Source organism: Chrysemys picta, chromosome 2, assembly GCF_011386835.1.
Source record: "Chrysemys picta bellii isolate R12L10 chromosome 2, ASM1138683v2, whole genome shotgun sequence".
In the NCBI taxonomy this organism is placed as follows: domain Eukaryota; kingdom Metazoa; phylum Chordata; order Testudines; family Emydidae; genus Chrysemys; species Chrysemys picta.
The window spans coordinates 136,779,407-136,797,314 of record NC_088792.1 but is presented as its reverse complement, the minus strand read 5'-3'; positions in this window follow the sequence as shown (position 1 = coordinate 136,797,314).

Sequence of the window (17,908 nt, the reverse complement as noted above, 5' to 3'; positions counted from 1 at the left end):
TTGCCCATCATCAGTGTTATTAGAATATCTACTGAAATTCTTCACAGTCCTCTGTATATTTGATTAATTCATTTTGTGTCATTTACAAATGTTGCCACCCTTGTTGCTCACCCTCTTTCAGATCACTAAAAAATTTTTTTTAGATAACACTGGTCCTAGTACTGATCTTTGGGGCATCTCACTTCCCTGCACAATTAGTCTACTTGCATATAAAAAATTGACCATTAACTCCTACTCTTATTTCTCTTGATCCATTTCTAAGGAATCATAGTACAGTACTTTACCTCTCACCCGTGACTACTTAGCTTCCTTAATAGTTTTCTGCAAATATATCAGTACAGTTCCTTGTGTGGACACTCTTGATCCAGGTCAATATTTTGAAGGCTTTCCTGGTATAAATATTCCAGTGTGTTATAATGGCAATAAGCTCCTCGTGTGTATGCAGTTTTGCCAATCTAGCTTATTCCAGCCTTCCCGAGTGAAATAAACTATACGGCATCTACACTAGGGGCTTTTGCCACAGTTATATCAATCACATAACACAGTTCATCTCGCCCTGAGCAACACAACTATGCCGATAAACGTTTAGAATGTAGGACACCGGAAAAACACTGTGCTTTGGTCTTAAAAGGTCAAATTCATATCTGCATCTCTGTAAGCCTCTAGTAGGTATATAATTTTATTTGCTAAAACAATTTTAAAGTAAATGTTTTTTTTTTAATTGACTACTGGTAGGTGCACTTCTCTGTTACACAAAAAAATAAAAAAAATAAAATTTCAGACTCCTGTTAGGTAATACAACCCAAACAAGATGTTAAAATCAAGCACTAAGAAATAGCCTTGGACATAGGCCAAACACAAAGATGGAAATACTGGCTAAATCCACTCATGGAAGAGACATTCCATGCACAGATATCCATCTTCTAAGCAAAATTTGCCTCCATGGCACCATTCCACCCCCTGACCCCACATCCTATGGAGTCCTTTCTGTGACATCTGGGGTCTGCACATGGGCAAGAGGTGGAGATTGACCAAGGCAGAGGTAAGAGTAGACTGTCTGCTGCCAGGAAGCTGAGAAGGCAGCCAGAGGCCAGAGCCTGTCAGTGGGAACAGACCCCATCTCCCCAAAGGGACTATGTGGAGAATAAAGCAGAAGGGGATTCTTGTAAAAGTTTCCTTCCCTAGAAGCCCCTTCTGCAGCTTTAACACCACCACAGAAAGGGATGATCTGGACCATGACTGTAAGGTAATGAGTCATCCCTGAACTGAAGCCTGTTTAAGCTACATGTGGTGATGAGTCATTCCTGTGCTAGGCTCCAGTCAATCCACAAACCAGGAGCTGGTCAGGTGACTCTCCGTGCAGGTATATAAGCCTCACAGGAGCTGCAGCAGCTCAGTCTGCCCAATGTCACTTCATGGTTTGGAATTCTGACCTGCCTGATAAGAGTGACAGACTCCACCAGTCTTGGCCAGCTTCAGCCTTGTTCCCAATCTTGCCCTTCCAACCCTACTCTTGATTCTTGATTCCAGCTCTGGCTCCAGTTCCAGCCTGACTGCCATTCAACTGACTACTAGGCCCAACTGCCATTCCTCCAACCACTAGGCCTGACCATCCATGTCTTGGTTTCTGACATTGACAGTGACTTATAATTGGACATCCCTTATTTGTATTTTAAGTATCTTCTGGTATTAGTACCCACTCCCTGGTGAATATCTGTTTTATGTTAATTGGTTAATAGTGGAGAAAGGTGACATCTGATAGTGGATGGGTCAAATGGACATGTTAAAGTGCCATGCAGAGCCAATTTACACCAGCAGGTAAAAATCATAGGAGCAGAACCTGAACTGGTGTAAATTGTCATAGCTCCATTGAAATCACTGGGGACCTGCCCCAAATGATCTAAATCAGTGTCTAATCTGCCTGCCAGCAGGAGAAAGATACTGCCAGTTTATGGAGAAAGGGGCTGATTCTCCACTTCACTACAGCTTTATGCTGGTATAATACTACTGAGAGTTTGATTACAATGTGAATTGCAGGTACTCAGTCCCTCTCAGGATCAGGTCCAAACACTGGTGGCAAATATCTCATATTCTTCTTCTTCTGACAGAATATTATTATTTCATGATGACACAGTCTAGTCAGTTGACATTACTTCTTATGTGTATTGCCAAAACAAATGTATTCTCTTCATTTGTAGGCTTTGGATTCACAGCAGCAGCAGATAAGGTACAGTGATGCAGAGTTCATTCACTAATGTTCCTTTTCTGATGTTGCCTTTTCTGTTGATTATGTATTAATTCACAGTTAGTATTCTGTGGTTTGGCAGAGTTCTGCCTCATGAACAGACACAAAAATATTGAAGTTATTATGAGGATGCCAGTGTGCACAGAGACAATTCCATGTAGGAAAGGCATACTGTCCTTTTAATATTTTTATTAGCAGTTAACAAAATCAGAAACACACCAATCCAGCCAAGAAAGTAGAGATAATATAAAATGAGCATCCATATACTCTCACCATCCCTTGCAGAACAATCTGAAGTGTTAGTCATCATCCTCATCACCAGTGGTTGTCATTCTGTTATGTTCCAAGGCATGTGAGCTGGTATACAGCTTTTATGATGTGTTACGCTGACGCCCACTATCCCTAATGCATATTTAGTAGGGGTTTTGGCCCCTTTTCATCATCCTACTAATATTGGGGTGCCCTTCTCCCATAGGTTAGTAGGCGTTTTACCTCCAGTTCATTAGCATATGTGTCCATTAGTTACCCTGGCATTCTTGTGGTTGGACATCTGCTGATGTTCCTAACTTAAAATATCTCGAGCTGGTATAAACTGGCATCTTGTGGTTACCGATCAGCAGTTTAGTCATACTTGTTTATTACAGCATTCTGTCTTGTTATATCTTATGATCTATGGTTGCTCCTGGTTAGCTGCTTAGGCTAAGGCTTTTGGGGCCTTATGCCTTGATTAGTTTAGCTAAGCTATTGTCTTCAGGGCCGGCTCCAGGCACCAACCAACCAAGCACGTGCTTGGGGCGGCACCTGGTAAGGGGCGGCCAATCTTGGGGTGGCGGGGGGCAGCGTGGCGTGGCGCTCGGCGGGGGGGTTCCGGTGGCGCGGTGCTCGGCGGGGAGGGGTTTGGCAGCACGGCGCTCCGTGGGGGGGTGTTCAGCAGCGTGGCGCTCCGCGCGGGGCGATTTTCGGCAGCACGGCGCTCTGCAGCGGGGCGCTCGGCGGGGATGTTCGGCAGTGCGGTGGGGGGCGGGGGCTGTTCGGCTGCATGGTGCTCCGCGGGGGGGGTGTTTGGCGGCACTCTGCGCGGGGGGGGTTCAGCAGCGTGGCACTCGGTGGGGGGCGGGGGTTGTTTGGCAGCGTGGCGGGGGGCTGTTCGGCGGTGCGGCACTCCGTGGGGGGGGGGGTTCCGCGGCACAGCACTTGGTGGGGGGGTGTTTCAGCGGGGCGGCGCTGGGGGGGGTTTACGGCAGGGCGGCGCTTTTTTTTGCTGCTTGGGGCGGCAAAAAAGTTAGAGCCGGCCCTGATTGTCTTACAGGCCTTGAGGTTTGTAGGCTCATTGCATTACTGCCTTAATTTATACCTATGCCTTACCGAGCAAATACCTATATCTATAGGGCACACTGGTTGCAAATAACTGAAGGACAAGAAGTTCAATCTAGGCTTGATGTTTATGGCAAGACTGAAACTTTACATTTCAGCCTGTGTGAGAGAGTGCATACTCCAAGAGCAGCCAAGAAAATGAATTTGACTCATTTGTGGTTCCCATCGTCCTGCAAAGGGAAGTAATGTGCCCCATTTGCAGGCACAGATTACTTCTCTCCATTCACCAGGTAAAATGTCCTGGTCAGTATATCTGTACATCGTGAGACAGCCAGGGCTTTGCCCACTTCCCAGTCTTCTCCAACTGCTCCCTGTGCAGGGGGGAAGTAGTGCCCTGTGGAGCCTGCATTTCCCCTCTACGTGTAAAGCAGTAACAAGAGTAATATGCTTATGCCCCCTTACTCCCTTTCATAGCCACACAGGGGAATTTATAAAACTTGTCCTTATTTTTTAAACCCCAACCCTCAATTCCCACTAAGGTCAGGAATGTGACCCAAACTCTGCAACTGCTTTACATTTTGCTATGAATTAACATTCGGAAGTTGCAACATTTCTTAATTATAACAATTGAATTGGCTCAGAACTGGAAATCTGAATCACAGACAGTTCCTTCCTCTCTGATGTGACTCTGCTAGTTCCTTTGATGTAGAACTATAAACTTAATCTGCAGAATATTAGTTATACCAGTCTGTTTATGAGCTTTCTTTATTAAATTTTACACCATTTTGGGATTAATTATATACTTCCTGGTTTTATAATGAGATGCCTGTTTTACTTCACAGGCAAGCCAACCGCTGAACATCTGCTGTCTCACCAGTTTTGATACACTTAGCATGTTATTTAAAGTTTCCTCACTGTTAAATATTAGCCCACTCCATCAGTTTTGAAAATAGAGAAATGACTTTCATTTTCTTAATTAATATGCAGAGTGTCTTGCCAGGGAAACAGCAACTGGAGACAATAAAACACTGAGCACGTGCAAATTGCTGCCATTATTCAATTTCTCACTTTTTATTAATATAAATGTATGAGATATTTTCACATGCGAATACTGAATATAAAAGCTTACATTCATATATATTTTCTTTTTGGCTTCTCCACTCCTGTTATTCTGGTTTAATTTCCCCGTTTCTCTTGTGTAGCATAATGGCTTTTGCCCAGTGCTTTTCCTCCAGCTGAGCAGGCAGGTGAACATCTGCTTTGACAGCTGATACTGAATAAAGGGAAAGTTCAGTCTCTGGCCAGTAAATAGATTAAAATTCCTTAGCACTTTCTGAAGCTCTGTTGAGCTGAGTAAAGTGAGAGAGAGGGAGAGAGAAAGAAACAAAGAGAGAGTATATGTGTGTGTCATTCCTATATGGGGGATAGGTTCTGCCAAAATTGTCCTCAAATGTTTGCCTTTTATCTGTTTATTACAATTCCACGTAATATTGCCCACATCCTCTCCTTTTTATGGATTTTTGTTTTCTTGTTTGTTGTGTCCACACACCTCTTTTGTTTTTAAAGCAAAACATGAGGCAAAAATGTAGAAAAAATTCCCAGCTTCATAAAGAAAAACAGCAGGGATTTTTCTCCAATTCTAGTTTTCAGATCTAATTCAATAGATGCACTCTGGTTTGTTGCAAAACAAACAAAGCCCTCAAAGGAGCCTACCGGTACTTCTAACTAATGCTAGTGGAGTATCAATGGAGCACAACTCCATGTTGCTCCTGGCATGCCCCCTATGCCAGAAGTAGGAGTTGATGCTAGTTCAGGAGCTGGCTTTACATTAGTAGGAAGTTCCCTCCCCCCCGCCCCCAGGAGAATTCTCTGCTGATCATTTATTGCAAGAATACAACCCTTTAATGACACCTGAGAAGTGCAAAGGGACTGGAGTGTGCCAGAAATTCTGGCACAAAGCCCAATCCCATTTCCATTAGAGTGAAAACGGCAAATTCCCTTTGACTTCAATGGCAATATGATTGAGCTAATGGAACAGCTACAGAATGTGGTCCTTGCAGGCCCCAAATCAAGCAAAGCACTGAAGTACATGTGTCATTTTGAAGGCAAATGGGACTACTCACTTGCTCAGAGCAATGCTTTGTTGAATTGGGGCTACAGAGAGCAGGGATTTGCTTGTCCTTTTTTTCAGAATAAGGACTCTTAGGTCCAGATCCACAAAGGTATGTAGGCTCTTAGGTTCCCTTGAAATCAGTAGAAGTTAGGAGACTAAATAGCTTTGTGGATTGGGCCTTAATGATAATACGTTTAGAGCCATCCTCAACAGTTTGAACAGGAATGAGGGAAGTGCAACATATGACTACCAGCCTGTTCAAAAATATGCACCTGAGAGAAAGACTTCCCTCTGTAAGGTGACCAGACAGCAAGTGTGAAAAATCGGGACAGGGAGTGTGTGTGTGTGTGTGTGTGGGGGGGGGGTAATAGGAGCCTATATAAGAAAAAGACCCCAAAATGGGGACTGTCCCTATAAAATCGGGACATCTGGTCACCCTATCCCTCTGTGATGCTATGTACCTTGGGGGAACACCCAGCACCCCCATGTTCATCCTTGTAAAATGATTGTCTGGTATCCAATGCAAAGTTTGTCATGTCGGGTGTCTTCAGAAAACTCATGATGCACTGAGCATTGTTGTTACAGTAATGTTATAGGTTATAATTTCATGTATGTAGTTCTGAGGCTGAAAATGTATCCTCATGGCTTAAAATAAGGCCAGGCAAAAACTCTCCAAGAGCAGAAAGGCAGTTCACACCTCATCAGGGCAGGTATGGGACAAACCCAGCCCAGCTTCACAGGAACAAAGGATACTAGCCTAGGCAGCAACAAAAGAATCTGTTGGACCCTGGAATGAGTCACCCCCCTTCCTTTGGTCAGTTTGGAACTGCGATGAGGTAATGCTCACCTGACTCGGGGGCAGGGGGAGCAAAGCCAAAAGGGAAGAAAGGACATGATAAAAGGGAGAAACGTTAGCCATGATCTTCCTCTCTCTCTACCACCTATATCTACAGACACCACATCAAGCGACTGAAGGACTGATCAAGGGGGAGAGGCTGGCTGAAGAGCAACCAGCCAGCCTGTGATGAGAAGGATCTAAGTTTGTAAGAGCATTGAAAGTGTTAAGATCATCTTAGAATGCATTTTGCTTTTATTTCATATGACCAAATCTGACTTGTTATGTTTTGACTTATAATCACTTAAAATCTATCTTTATAGTTAATAAATTTGTTTGTTTATTCTACCTGAAGCAGTGTGTTTGGTTTGAAGTGTGTCAGAGACTCCCCTTGGGATAACAAGCCTGGTACATATCAATTTCTTTGTTAAATTGATGAACTCATATAAGCTTGCAGTGTCCAGTGGGTATAACTGGACACTGCAAGACGGAGGTTCCTAGGGTTTTGTCGGGGACTGGAGATATTGGCTAGTGTCACTTGGTTGCAAGTAGCTGGGAGCAGCTTAAATGCCAGAGGCTGTGCGTGAATGTCCCGGGAGTGGGGGTTCTCACAGCAGAGCAGGTAAGGCTGGTTTCCAGAGCCAAGGATTGGAGTGACCTAGCAGATCACCGGTCCACATAACACCAGAGTGGAATGTCACACCCTCATCTCCAAAAATCCCATAGACAAGGGCATAAATGATTTGCAAACTTTCAGCCTCTTTCACCATAGCACAACTCTATTGAGCTTGCACAGCTTATGGATAATTGTTTTTTCTACCAAACTGAACGTTTGGAGCTCCATTTTATTTCAATACTAGCCAGCTCGCCTACCCCTTTAATTCCGAGCATTAGTAATGCTCAGAAAAGAACAGACAGTGTCCATTATTTATGAAGTTCCTGCCAAAAAATGTATTGAACTAAATGAGTAATTTGGGAAATTTGCTTTTGTCCACTGTAAGTAGCAGTCCATTAAAATGCAGTCTATTGAATGATACAATGTATTTCACTGAATTAACAATGCAGTGTTAAACTAAACAGCAAATGGGGCACTCCTGATTTGTTCCAATGTGGATATGCTGCAATTCGTAGAACATGTCTATGTAAAAATGAAAAACAATTAATTTACATCTCTCAAGGCTACAAGGCCCATTCTATTGTGAGATTTATTCTGAATGCAAATTTCTCTTCATCTGCTTATTCCAAGCAACTAATAATTCACAGTTTGATATTACCTGGCAAAATATTAATATTTTGAATCACCGTTCCCTCTCTGAATGCAGTATAATAATCAGTAGGCTCAGCACTATAAAAATAGGGACCAATCTGCAAAACTGGGTTGGAAAACTATTTTGAAATGCAATAACTTTTAGAGTACACATTCCCTCATTTAAAAACAGCACAATAAATGTAGAGTATATGAATTATATCACTTTTTTATTTGCTGAGGTAAGTTTATAATAGAATAATGCCAAGTATCAAATATACATGGTCTGAGAAGCCAGAAAGCAGGATATTAATATATTGATAGCATCTGGATAATAATACAACATGTTCCTTAAGTCAAACTTTGGTGATCTGAAATGACTCTAGGTGTTTTTTATGCTTCAAGAAAATTCTCAAACACATTTTATTGCTTGCTTACCTTACAGATTAATTTTTTTAAGTATATGGAGCATGTTATTATAAAATTGGCCCCATGAAAGCTAATTCACACCACATACGGTAGCATCTGTAGAGCCAGCAGCTCCAGCTCCTAAAGAATTTCTGCTCCACAGGGGAATGCTAGGTGGTGTAAAGTTGATGTGGCAGCTCCTATTCCTCTCAGACCCAGAGGCCAGGCTAGGAAAATGGGTAATGACTGGGGCATGGTGTATGTCCTGGCAATTCTCTGCTGCCAGAACAGCCCTCTGGGGCCATAGACAGCGTAGATGACCTCCTGAGGTCCCTTCCAACCCTGATATTCTGATTCTATGATTCTATGGTGGAGACTACCCTGGCCCAAGGAATAAAGGTGCCTTAAAGCCACCTTTGCCTCCCTCCTCTGGTCTTATGCCAAGTACAGGGCAATTGGTCCAGAGGAGCTGGTGCTTTTCATTCACAATGTGGTGAGAACGATCATTTTCTAAAAATACTCATTTTTCCAATGTCCTCAAGAGTTAATGCCGTAACATAAACGACACACAAGAAACTTAAATAGGAAGGAAGTTAGTTTACAGTTCATTGCTTTCCCATACTGCTAATGCCATAAATTATCATTTTCAGCAAGATGGTTGAGGCCAGCTCAGAAATGTCCTTTAAATTTTTTTTCTAAATGCATCAAGGATTAATATATGGCTCCTGAAAAAGGAGGTGGAGAAGGGGGAGACAGAAGCAATTCATTGCCTCTGCAGCTCTGTGGGAGCCTTTGAAAGCATAGTGCCTCTTGCGTGATGCATGGAGGATGGGTAGAGGCACCCTTTGTTACATCTTTGCAAAGGTGTAGCCAGCACATCCTCCACTCAGCTCTGCTGGTGTGCATGTGGACAGGGCTCTAGCTGTGCCCTCCCAGAGAGGCTCTGTACAGGAGTTTGCCGGGGCTCGACCCGCTCCGGGGTGGCGGGGAGCCACACCAACTCACTACCTGCTGGGGCTTGAGTGCTTTGTCTGGCTGCAGAGTCTTGCCCGGCAGCCCTTGCAGTCCTGAAAGATACAGGAAGCCCGACCCCAACTCAGGGCGGGCACCAACGTTAGGTCAGGGCTCAGACCCTTAGTCAGGGTTGAGCAACAGTAAACCAAGTATTTAGCCCAGGCCCTAGGTCAGGGCGAGGCAACAAACGCTGAGGCAGAGCTCAGGCCCTCAGGCAGGGCTGAGCCACAGTAGATAAAGTATTTAAGCACAGGCCCTAGGTCAGGGCGGGGCAACAAACGCTGAGGCAGAGCCCAGGCCCTCAGGTAGGGCTGAGCAACAGTAATAGGCCTGAGCCTCAACAGGCCTGGGAGAGGGGGAGACTGCCACCCACAGGTTGGGTGGCAGGGGGGACGCAGGCCCTCCCACTCCACTGCGTCCCAGCCTGGGGCCTTAGCAGCGGCAGAAGGCCCGCTGCTTCGTCAGTGGGGATCCTGGCCGCAACACACTGACGTCGGCTCTGGCAGTGCTGCAGCCAGACTGGGGTCAGCTGCCCCCGGGCTACTTCCACACTCCCCCTCGGGGCCTACCTGGGTCCTGGTGTCGGCTTCGGGGGGATCCTGGACCATGGGTTCGTCTGGCCAGGGATTGTTTGGCAAGTCCGGGAGCTCCTCTGGATAGGAGGCGCAGGGCAGGCCCGGTGGCTCCTCCGTGTAGTAGGTGCCGGACAGGCTCGGCGGTTCCTCTGGGTAGCGGGCGCAGGGCAGGCCCAGCAGCTCCTTGTGGTCACTCTGGGCCGCGGAGGTTTCCCAGCCCCGAGCTAGGCTGGAGATGTCTGGTCTCTCCGGCTGCTGGGGCCTAACTGAGTTCTGAGAGCCCCGTTTTATACTTCCGGGTCGCCGCCTGACCCTCTGAGGGGCGGGCTCAGAACTCCCTAGCTCCGCCCACTCTGGCCTCCGGATGGGCTCTTCCCCTTCCGGGGCGGCAGGGAGCAACACCGACTCAGTACAGGCTCTAACACCGCTGTCAGTACCTGCTGCCCGCTTCTCCCTATGCTTCCCAACTCCCTGGCCCCAATTATGCCTGCCCCAAACTTGTGCATTGCAGATAAAGAACTCTTAGCACCCTCTCTCCCATCTACCTCACCCGCACCAAAATGGCTGTAATTTGGCCATTCATTTTCTAAATGTATTTTACACTTTTTATGTGTTGACAAGGTGTTTATAGCTCCGTAAATGTTCAGCTTGCTGTGCTGAGAAGATAAGGGGAAGTTACTCACCTTGCAGTAACTGAAGTTCTTTGAGATGTGTGTTCCTGCGGGTGCTCCACTCTAGGTGTTAGTGCGTCCCGGCGCCGTTGATTGGAAATTTTCGGTAGCAGTGCCTGGTCGGGACGCAGGCGCTCAGTTGGTATCTCCCATCTCATTGGAATCCTCCTGAGCACCTGCGTCCCGCACCCCCCTCAGTTCCTTCTCTACCGTGGAGCAATTATACTAGTACTCCAAAGTAGAGGGGAGGAGGGTGAGGAGTGGAGGACCCACAGGGACACACATCTCAAAGAACTTCAGTTACTGCAAGGTGAGTAACTTCCCCTTCTTCTTTGAGTGCTGTCCCTGTGGGTGGTCCACTCTAGGTGAATGTATAGCAGTTCCCACTATGGTCGGTGGGACTTTGGAGATGCGGAAGTGAGTACTGCAGAGAGTACTGTATGGCCTACTATGGTGTCTGCCATGGTGTCTTCCGTGATAGCATAGTATTTGGCAAACGTGTGTTCAGAGGACCATGTAGCCACTTTACAGATGTCAGAAATGGGTACGTTATGTAGGAAGACAACGGATGTTGACAGAGCTCGAGTGGAATGAGTTCTAATGCCTTCGGGCGGTTGAATATTTTGAATACTGTAAGAGGATCTGATTCAGTCAGAGATCCACTTGGACAGATGTTGTTTAGAGATAGCCGTACCTTTCGATCTTTCGGTGATGGAGACAAAGAGTTGTGGAGATTTACGAAATGGCTTAGTCCTGTCTAAGTAAAAAGCGATTGCTCGCCTGACATCGAGAGTATGCAGGGTTGCCTTGTGTGGAGTCTTGTGAGGTTTGGGATAGAAAGTAGGTAAGTATATAGGTTGGTTAAGGTGGAAGGTGGATACCACCTTAGGGAGAAATTTAGGATGTGGTCTCAGAGTGACTTTATCTTTGGAGAAGATTGTGTAGGGAGGATGAGCCATCAGGGCGCTTATTTCACCTACTCTCCTTGCTGATGTTATTGCAACTAAGAAAGCTACCTTCGTGGACATATGGAAAAGAGAGGAGGTAGCCAAGGGCTCGAATGGAGGTTTCATGAGAGCGTGAAGAAAGCAGTTAAGATTCCATGTAGCCGCCGTTGGGTAAATTTCAGGGTACAGATTTTGCAGGCCCGTGAGAAATCGTTTTATGGTGGGGTGGGTAAAGAGTGAATAACCTTCTAACAGGTCATGGAAGGTGGTAAGCGCCGCCAGGTGCACTTTGATGGAGCTGAGCGAAAGTCCATCCTGTTTTAGTTTCAGTAGGTAGTCTAGAATGTTAGGGAGGGTCACCATATTGGGCATTAAGTGATTACGTGAGCACCAGAGAGCGAAACGCTTCCACTTCTGCAGGTAGGTTTTACGAGTGGAGTCTTTTTTACTGTGCAGGAAGATGTATCGGACTTGCTCAGAACAGGCTAGTTCATGGCTTTGGAACCATGAAGGAACCAGGCTGTGAGGTGGAGCTTTTGTAGATGGGGGTGAAGAACCTGTCCATTGTCCTGGGAAAGGAGATCTGGCCTGTTGGGGCGAGCCCATGGATGACGGGAGGACATGCGGAGTAGGTAAGGATACCACGTCTGTCTCAGCCAAGCCGGGGCAATAAGGATGACCCAGGCCTTGTCGTCTATGATCTTCTGAAGAACCCTGTGGAGTAGAGGGATTGGTGGGAAGGCATACAGGAGAGAGTTGTTCCACGGGATGAGGAATGCGTCTCCTAGGATGCAGTCCCGAATCCCACTCTGGAGCAAAACAGGGGACATTTTTGATTCTGGGTTGTGGCAAAGAGGTCTATTGACAGGGTGCCCCAGAGGAAGAAGAGCTGTTGAAGTATTGCGAGGTGAAGCTCCCATTCATGCTTTGTTGAGAACTGCCTGCTGAGTGCATCGGCAGTAGTGTTGTGGCAGCCTGGTAGGTAGGAAGCGATGATTTGTATTTGATGTTGTATGCACCAATTCCATAGCCGGATGGCTTCCATGCAAAGGGAATGTGATCGGGCTCCCCCTTGTCTGTTGATGTAGTACATGCATGCTATGTTGTCTGTTAAGACCTGAATAGATTTGTTCTTTATGAGGGGAAGAAAGTGAAGGCATGCTCGCCTCACTGCTCTTAGCTCTAAGAGATTTATGTGTAGATGCGTCTCTGATGCGGACCACTGGCCTTGTGCCCTGTGTCCCCCTAGATGCGCTCCCCAACCGATTAGGGAAGCGTCCATGGTGAGCATGAGCTTGGGGATTGTTGCTGGAAGGAAACCCCCGTGCAGAGGTTTTCTGGTCTTGTCCACCAATGTAGGGCAGCTATAACATTGGGAGGAGGAGTTAGCAGCGTCCCTAAGGTGTGTCTGTTGGGTTTGAAATCGGAATTGAGCCAGCCCTGAAGACATCTCATGTGTAGCCTGGCATACTGAACCACGAAGGTGGTGGCTGCCATGTGACCAAGGAGCTGTAGACAGATTCTTGCCTGTGTCCTGGGACAAATAGAGAGCGTGCGTATGAGCTGTGTGATAGCGAGGAATCTGTGATATGGGAGCGAGGCCCTGCTCTGGATTGAGTCGAGATGAGCTCCTATGAACTCGATCTGTTGTGTAGGTGTCAGGGTGGATTTTTGGATGTTTATTTGGAGGCCTAGGCTGTGAAAGAGGGAGATGGCGAAATGGGTAGCTTGAAGTGTCCTGCCATAGGAGTTGCCCTTGATGAGGCAATCGTCCAGATAGGGGAAAAGCGTGATCCCATGTTTGTGGAGGTAAGCCACGACCACGGCTAGAGTTTTGGAAAAGACTCTCGATGCTGTGGAGAGGCCGAAAGGAAGAACTCTGTATTGAAAATGGTTGTGACCGATTGTGAATCGTAGGAAGCGTCTGTGAGCTGGATGAATTGATATATGAAAATAAGCGTCTTGTAGGTCAAGGGCTGTAAACCAGTCCCCTTGAGCCAGTGCAGGAATTATTATGCCCAGTGTGACCATCTTGAATTTTTGTACCCTCACGAATTTGTTCAGTCGGCGTAGGTATAGGCCTCCATCCCCCAGTCTTTTTCTGGGTCAGGAACTAATGGGAGTAGAACCCTTTCCCTCGATGTTGCGTGGGCACAGGTTCCACTGTGCCTAGCTGGAGGAGGTGTGCCACTTCTACACGAAGGAGTAGCTTGTGAGAGGGGTCCCTGAAGAGGGACGGGGAAGGGGGAAGGGTAGGAGGATAGGATATGAATGGGATAGAGTAACCGGACTGAACTATTTCGAGGACCCACTGGTCCTGTGTAATTCACTGCTAGGCATGTTGGAAACTCTGGAGGTGGTGGCCAAATGGGCAAGTAGGCTGTGGAATCAAGGGGTGGTTGCGCAGACCCTCGACCAACATTTCAAAATTGTTGTTTATTCCCAGATGGCGGGAGGTGGTTGCTTGAGCTTGATTTTGTCTGCGCTTAGGGGGTCTAGCGCGATTCCTATTTATGTCGTATGGTTTGGGTTGAGGCTGATAATATTGTTGTGTGCGCGGTCTTTAGTAGGGTTGGTATCGTTGTCTCCTGGGAAGAGATGGGTGAATGCCCATGGTGTGCAGTGTCACTCTAGAATCTTTCATGGTGTGAAGTAGCTCATTGGTTTTTTTGGAAAACAGTTTGTCTTTATCAAAGGGGAGGTCCTCCACTTTGGTCTGCAGATCTTTAGGGATGCCAGATGCAGAAAGCCATGAATATCTGCGCACAACCACAGCAGTTTCAGTAGTAGTGCTGTGTCCGCCGTGTCTAAAGAAGCTTGTAGGGCCGTTCTGGAAATCAATTGGCTCTCGCTCAGAATTAATTTAAAGTCTGCTCTCCTGTCCTCTGGAATGTAGGAGGTGAATTCAAAAAGTTTATTGTAGTTATCAAAGTCGTAGCTGACAAGGAGTGCAGAGTAGTTTGCAATCCTGAATTGTAGAGTGGAGGACATGTAAACCTTGTGACCCAAGACGTCAAGGTGTTTAAGATCCTTGTCTTGCAGGGTGGGCCGATATTGTGACTGTTTCATCCTTTGTGCGACTGCATCGATGACGAGAGTTTCAGTTGTGGGTGAGAAAATAGGAAGTCAGTGTCCTTAGCAGGAACATAGTATTTACGTTCGGCCGTTGTGCAGGTTGGTAATAAAGAAGCTGGAGTTTGCCAGAGAGTGTCAGCTGGTTCCAGGAGTGCTTCATTTATAGCGAGCGTGATCTTTGCGGGCGCAGAGGGTTGAAGGATTCTGAGGAGTTTGTGTTGTGTCTCCTGAACCTCTTCTAGGGGGATGTCTTGACTGAGTGCCACCCTCTTGAAAAGCTCTTTAAATTGTTTACAGTCGTCCACGTTCTGTGGAGGCAGGGGGGAGAGGGCTCCGTCTGGAGCAGATGGAGAATTAGGGTTCGATGAGTCAGGATATGCTTCATAGCTCACATTCTCAGGAGGGGGTTCAGGTACTCTAGAAGTGGACAGAGCTGGAGATCGAGGCACAGAGGTCTGAGGATGAGTGATAGGAGGATGTGGCCAAGAGTACCACTGAGGCCAAGACATAGGGTAGGAGAACCCAAGTGCCGCCCACGGGGCGGGGGGCGAAGTAGGGAAGCTGAGGCTGGTGGCTGTGGACCGTAGCCTGAGGTGCAAGAGGTTCCAGGGGAGCAGGAGAGGCAGGTGGGGAGAACTCCACCTGTTGCTGTACATTGGGTTCGCTATCAGAGAAGGTAGCCAGTTCAGGTGGTGAGAACGGCTGTTCGAAGAGTGAGCCCTGTGTTTCCAGGAGTGGAGAGTTAGGCTCAGGTGGCACTGAGAGGTCACATTGAGTGAGGAACTGTTGCTCCTGCTCCCTGGGCTGTGCTGAGCCTGGACTGTGCTCTAGCGCGTTAGCAGATGAAAGTGAAAGTGTTGGCGGTGCCGCGGGTCTGTTGGAGGTGCCCTGCAGGGGGTCCGGTGCTGGTTCCGGGGCAGGAGGCAGGCTCAGTGCTGACGTTTTCCCCGGCACCGGGGCAGAGCGCGCAGCTTGCACCGTGGCTATTCTTTGCGCGGATGGGATCGGTGCCGATGTCCTTGTAGGCACCGGGGCAGAGTGCGCAGCCGGCACCGCGGCTATTTTTAGTGCTGAGGCGCTCGGTGCCGTGGAAAGCTTCCCGGATCTCGCGGGAGACCCTTTACCCTTGTTAGAGTCTCTCCTGTGAGACTGCTGTGCTTCTTGCCTCTGCTCCAGAGAGGGTGAAGCAACGCTCCCAACTTGTTTGGATCTGGCCGGGGAGCGTGTGGGAGCGAGTTTAGCTTTCCCCATCTCCAAAAGCGGCTGCAGGGATTTTTCCATGAGAAACATTTTAAGCCGCAGGTCCCTGTCGCGCCGAGCCCTTGACTTGAGGCTTGTACAGTGGAGGCACTTTGCAGGGATGTGGGTTTCCCCGAGGCACGTCACACAATGTGAGTGCCCATTCGACCGTGGCATGGAGTCCTGACAGGAAACACACTTTTTGAATCCTTTTTGAATATAACCTAATATAACCTCATTAATATAGCTTCTGTTTCCCCATTTATAAAAGAGTTATATATATACCTGAACTAACAATCATTTTTCTTTATACAAAGACTATAGTGTTTTATATATATGTGAATGAACAACACTTTTTCTATATAGTAGTATAATTACTATACATAGTATAGCTGTACTTTATGTAATATAGTAATGTCAATAAAATAATAGTTATATTTATTCTGATGGCAAGATATTAAACTATAGTAGGAAGTCTGTAGGTGGACCTCATGATATCCAGTTAGGCATTTATTTGCTCTAGAGTTAGTTGAGATGGTCTTCATCATGTCCAGTCTGTTTACAAAGAAGGATAGTCATTTATTAATTGAAATAATGTAGAAATCTTTCCAGAACTTAACTAAAACACTCAGTTTGTCATGACAGATCTCTGGCTGCTGTTGAAGCTTGAACCCAAGACAAATGTATTTGGAGTACTGCTTAATTGTCTATTGGAAATTGTGTGTGTGTGTGTGTGAATGTTAGTGATCTTGAATGATACTGTACTGATAGCTCTTGAAATGAAAGTCTTGCAAGCATTATAAGGTTTTCTCCTGCATCCCACTAATATGCCTAACCCTAACCTGAGAGAACAACTTTTAAAAAAAATACTCCTCTGAGTCTTAAGTGTTAGTGTCCAGATGTCCAAAAACTCAGTTGTTTGGGGGACATGTTAAACTGCATGAAAATCTGCCCAGCTAGTTCTTGTATTTCTGTACTGTAAGAGCTTGTTCCCTTATTTTCTACCCCTCAGATTTTTTATACAATAAGACAGTGTCTATGCATTTTTTTTGAAATTTTACTTCGAGCTTTATTCATATAAAACGTTATACATCTTTTCCACAGGGAGAAAGCCTGCAGAACAGGTTTCTGCACCCCAGCTGACTTGTTAAAACAAAGTAACTTGTTATGACCAGTTCTGCTGGGCCCTCTTGAGGAGAGACAAAGGGTGTGGAGATGTCATAATATTGCCTCACTTCTTCCTAGTGAATCCCTTCGATTACAAGCCATGTAAACAGCTTTCTTTATGTACTTTTAGAAGCCTCAATTTCTGAAACTTTATCCAGCTTAGAACTCAGTTAGTGAAGGCACATATCCTCATCCATGGGGCATATAAATTAAGGATGGACAGCTGTTTGGATGTTCTTGGCAAGGAATCCTGCCCTTATCACCCATACTTGGTGCACATACATGGGCTCTTGGTTGTCTATAATCAAGCCCATCTGTTAGGATGGCATGGTGCCTACTCGCAAGTTTGTCAGATACATTGACTAGGGCACAGTTGCAAAGCAACCATGGTTTTAAGGCAGGCATTTTGTGTTACACTGCAAATAACATCCCTTATGAAGGAAATAGCTTCTCTGGGCTAGTGGTGAAGTACTGGCACCACTTGCAAATTAATCATATGTGTAATTAATGCTGTTTCATGTGACATGAAGACACTAAAATATTGGCCAAAATTGTACTTTGAAGCCTAACATTAGGCTTATAAATATGGATTTAGAAGTGGTTTAATTTTCAAAAGTGCTGAATGCCCAGCAGCTTTCCTTGTAGTCACTGGGAACTCGTGGCATGCTCAGCAATCTTGAAAATCAGGCCACTGAATTAGATGCCTAAAATGTCTTAGGATCCAACTCTTGGAGGAAATTGGATGATGTACTGGATTGCAATTGTCAGGAGGCAGTGCCTTTAAAATGCAACTTCAGCTTCATAGATCCATATGTGTAGTCTTTTAAGAGTAACGGACTATGCGGATGTTGTAAACTTCTCTTTAGAGACCTCTGCCATCTATCAACATGATTATTCTCTCTGGCAGCCTCAGTGTGGGGCCATATGACTTCTTGTCCTGCACTAGTCAGAGAGTTGTTGACATTCTTTTAAAATGTGTAATCACTGATCACAGTGTATTGGCAACACATCAGCAGGAAGTCCGGTTTATGCCAATAGGGATTAACAATGGCCTTTTTG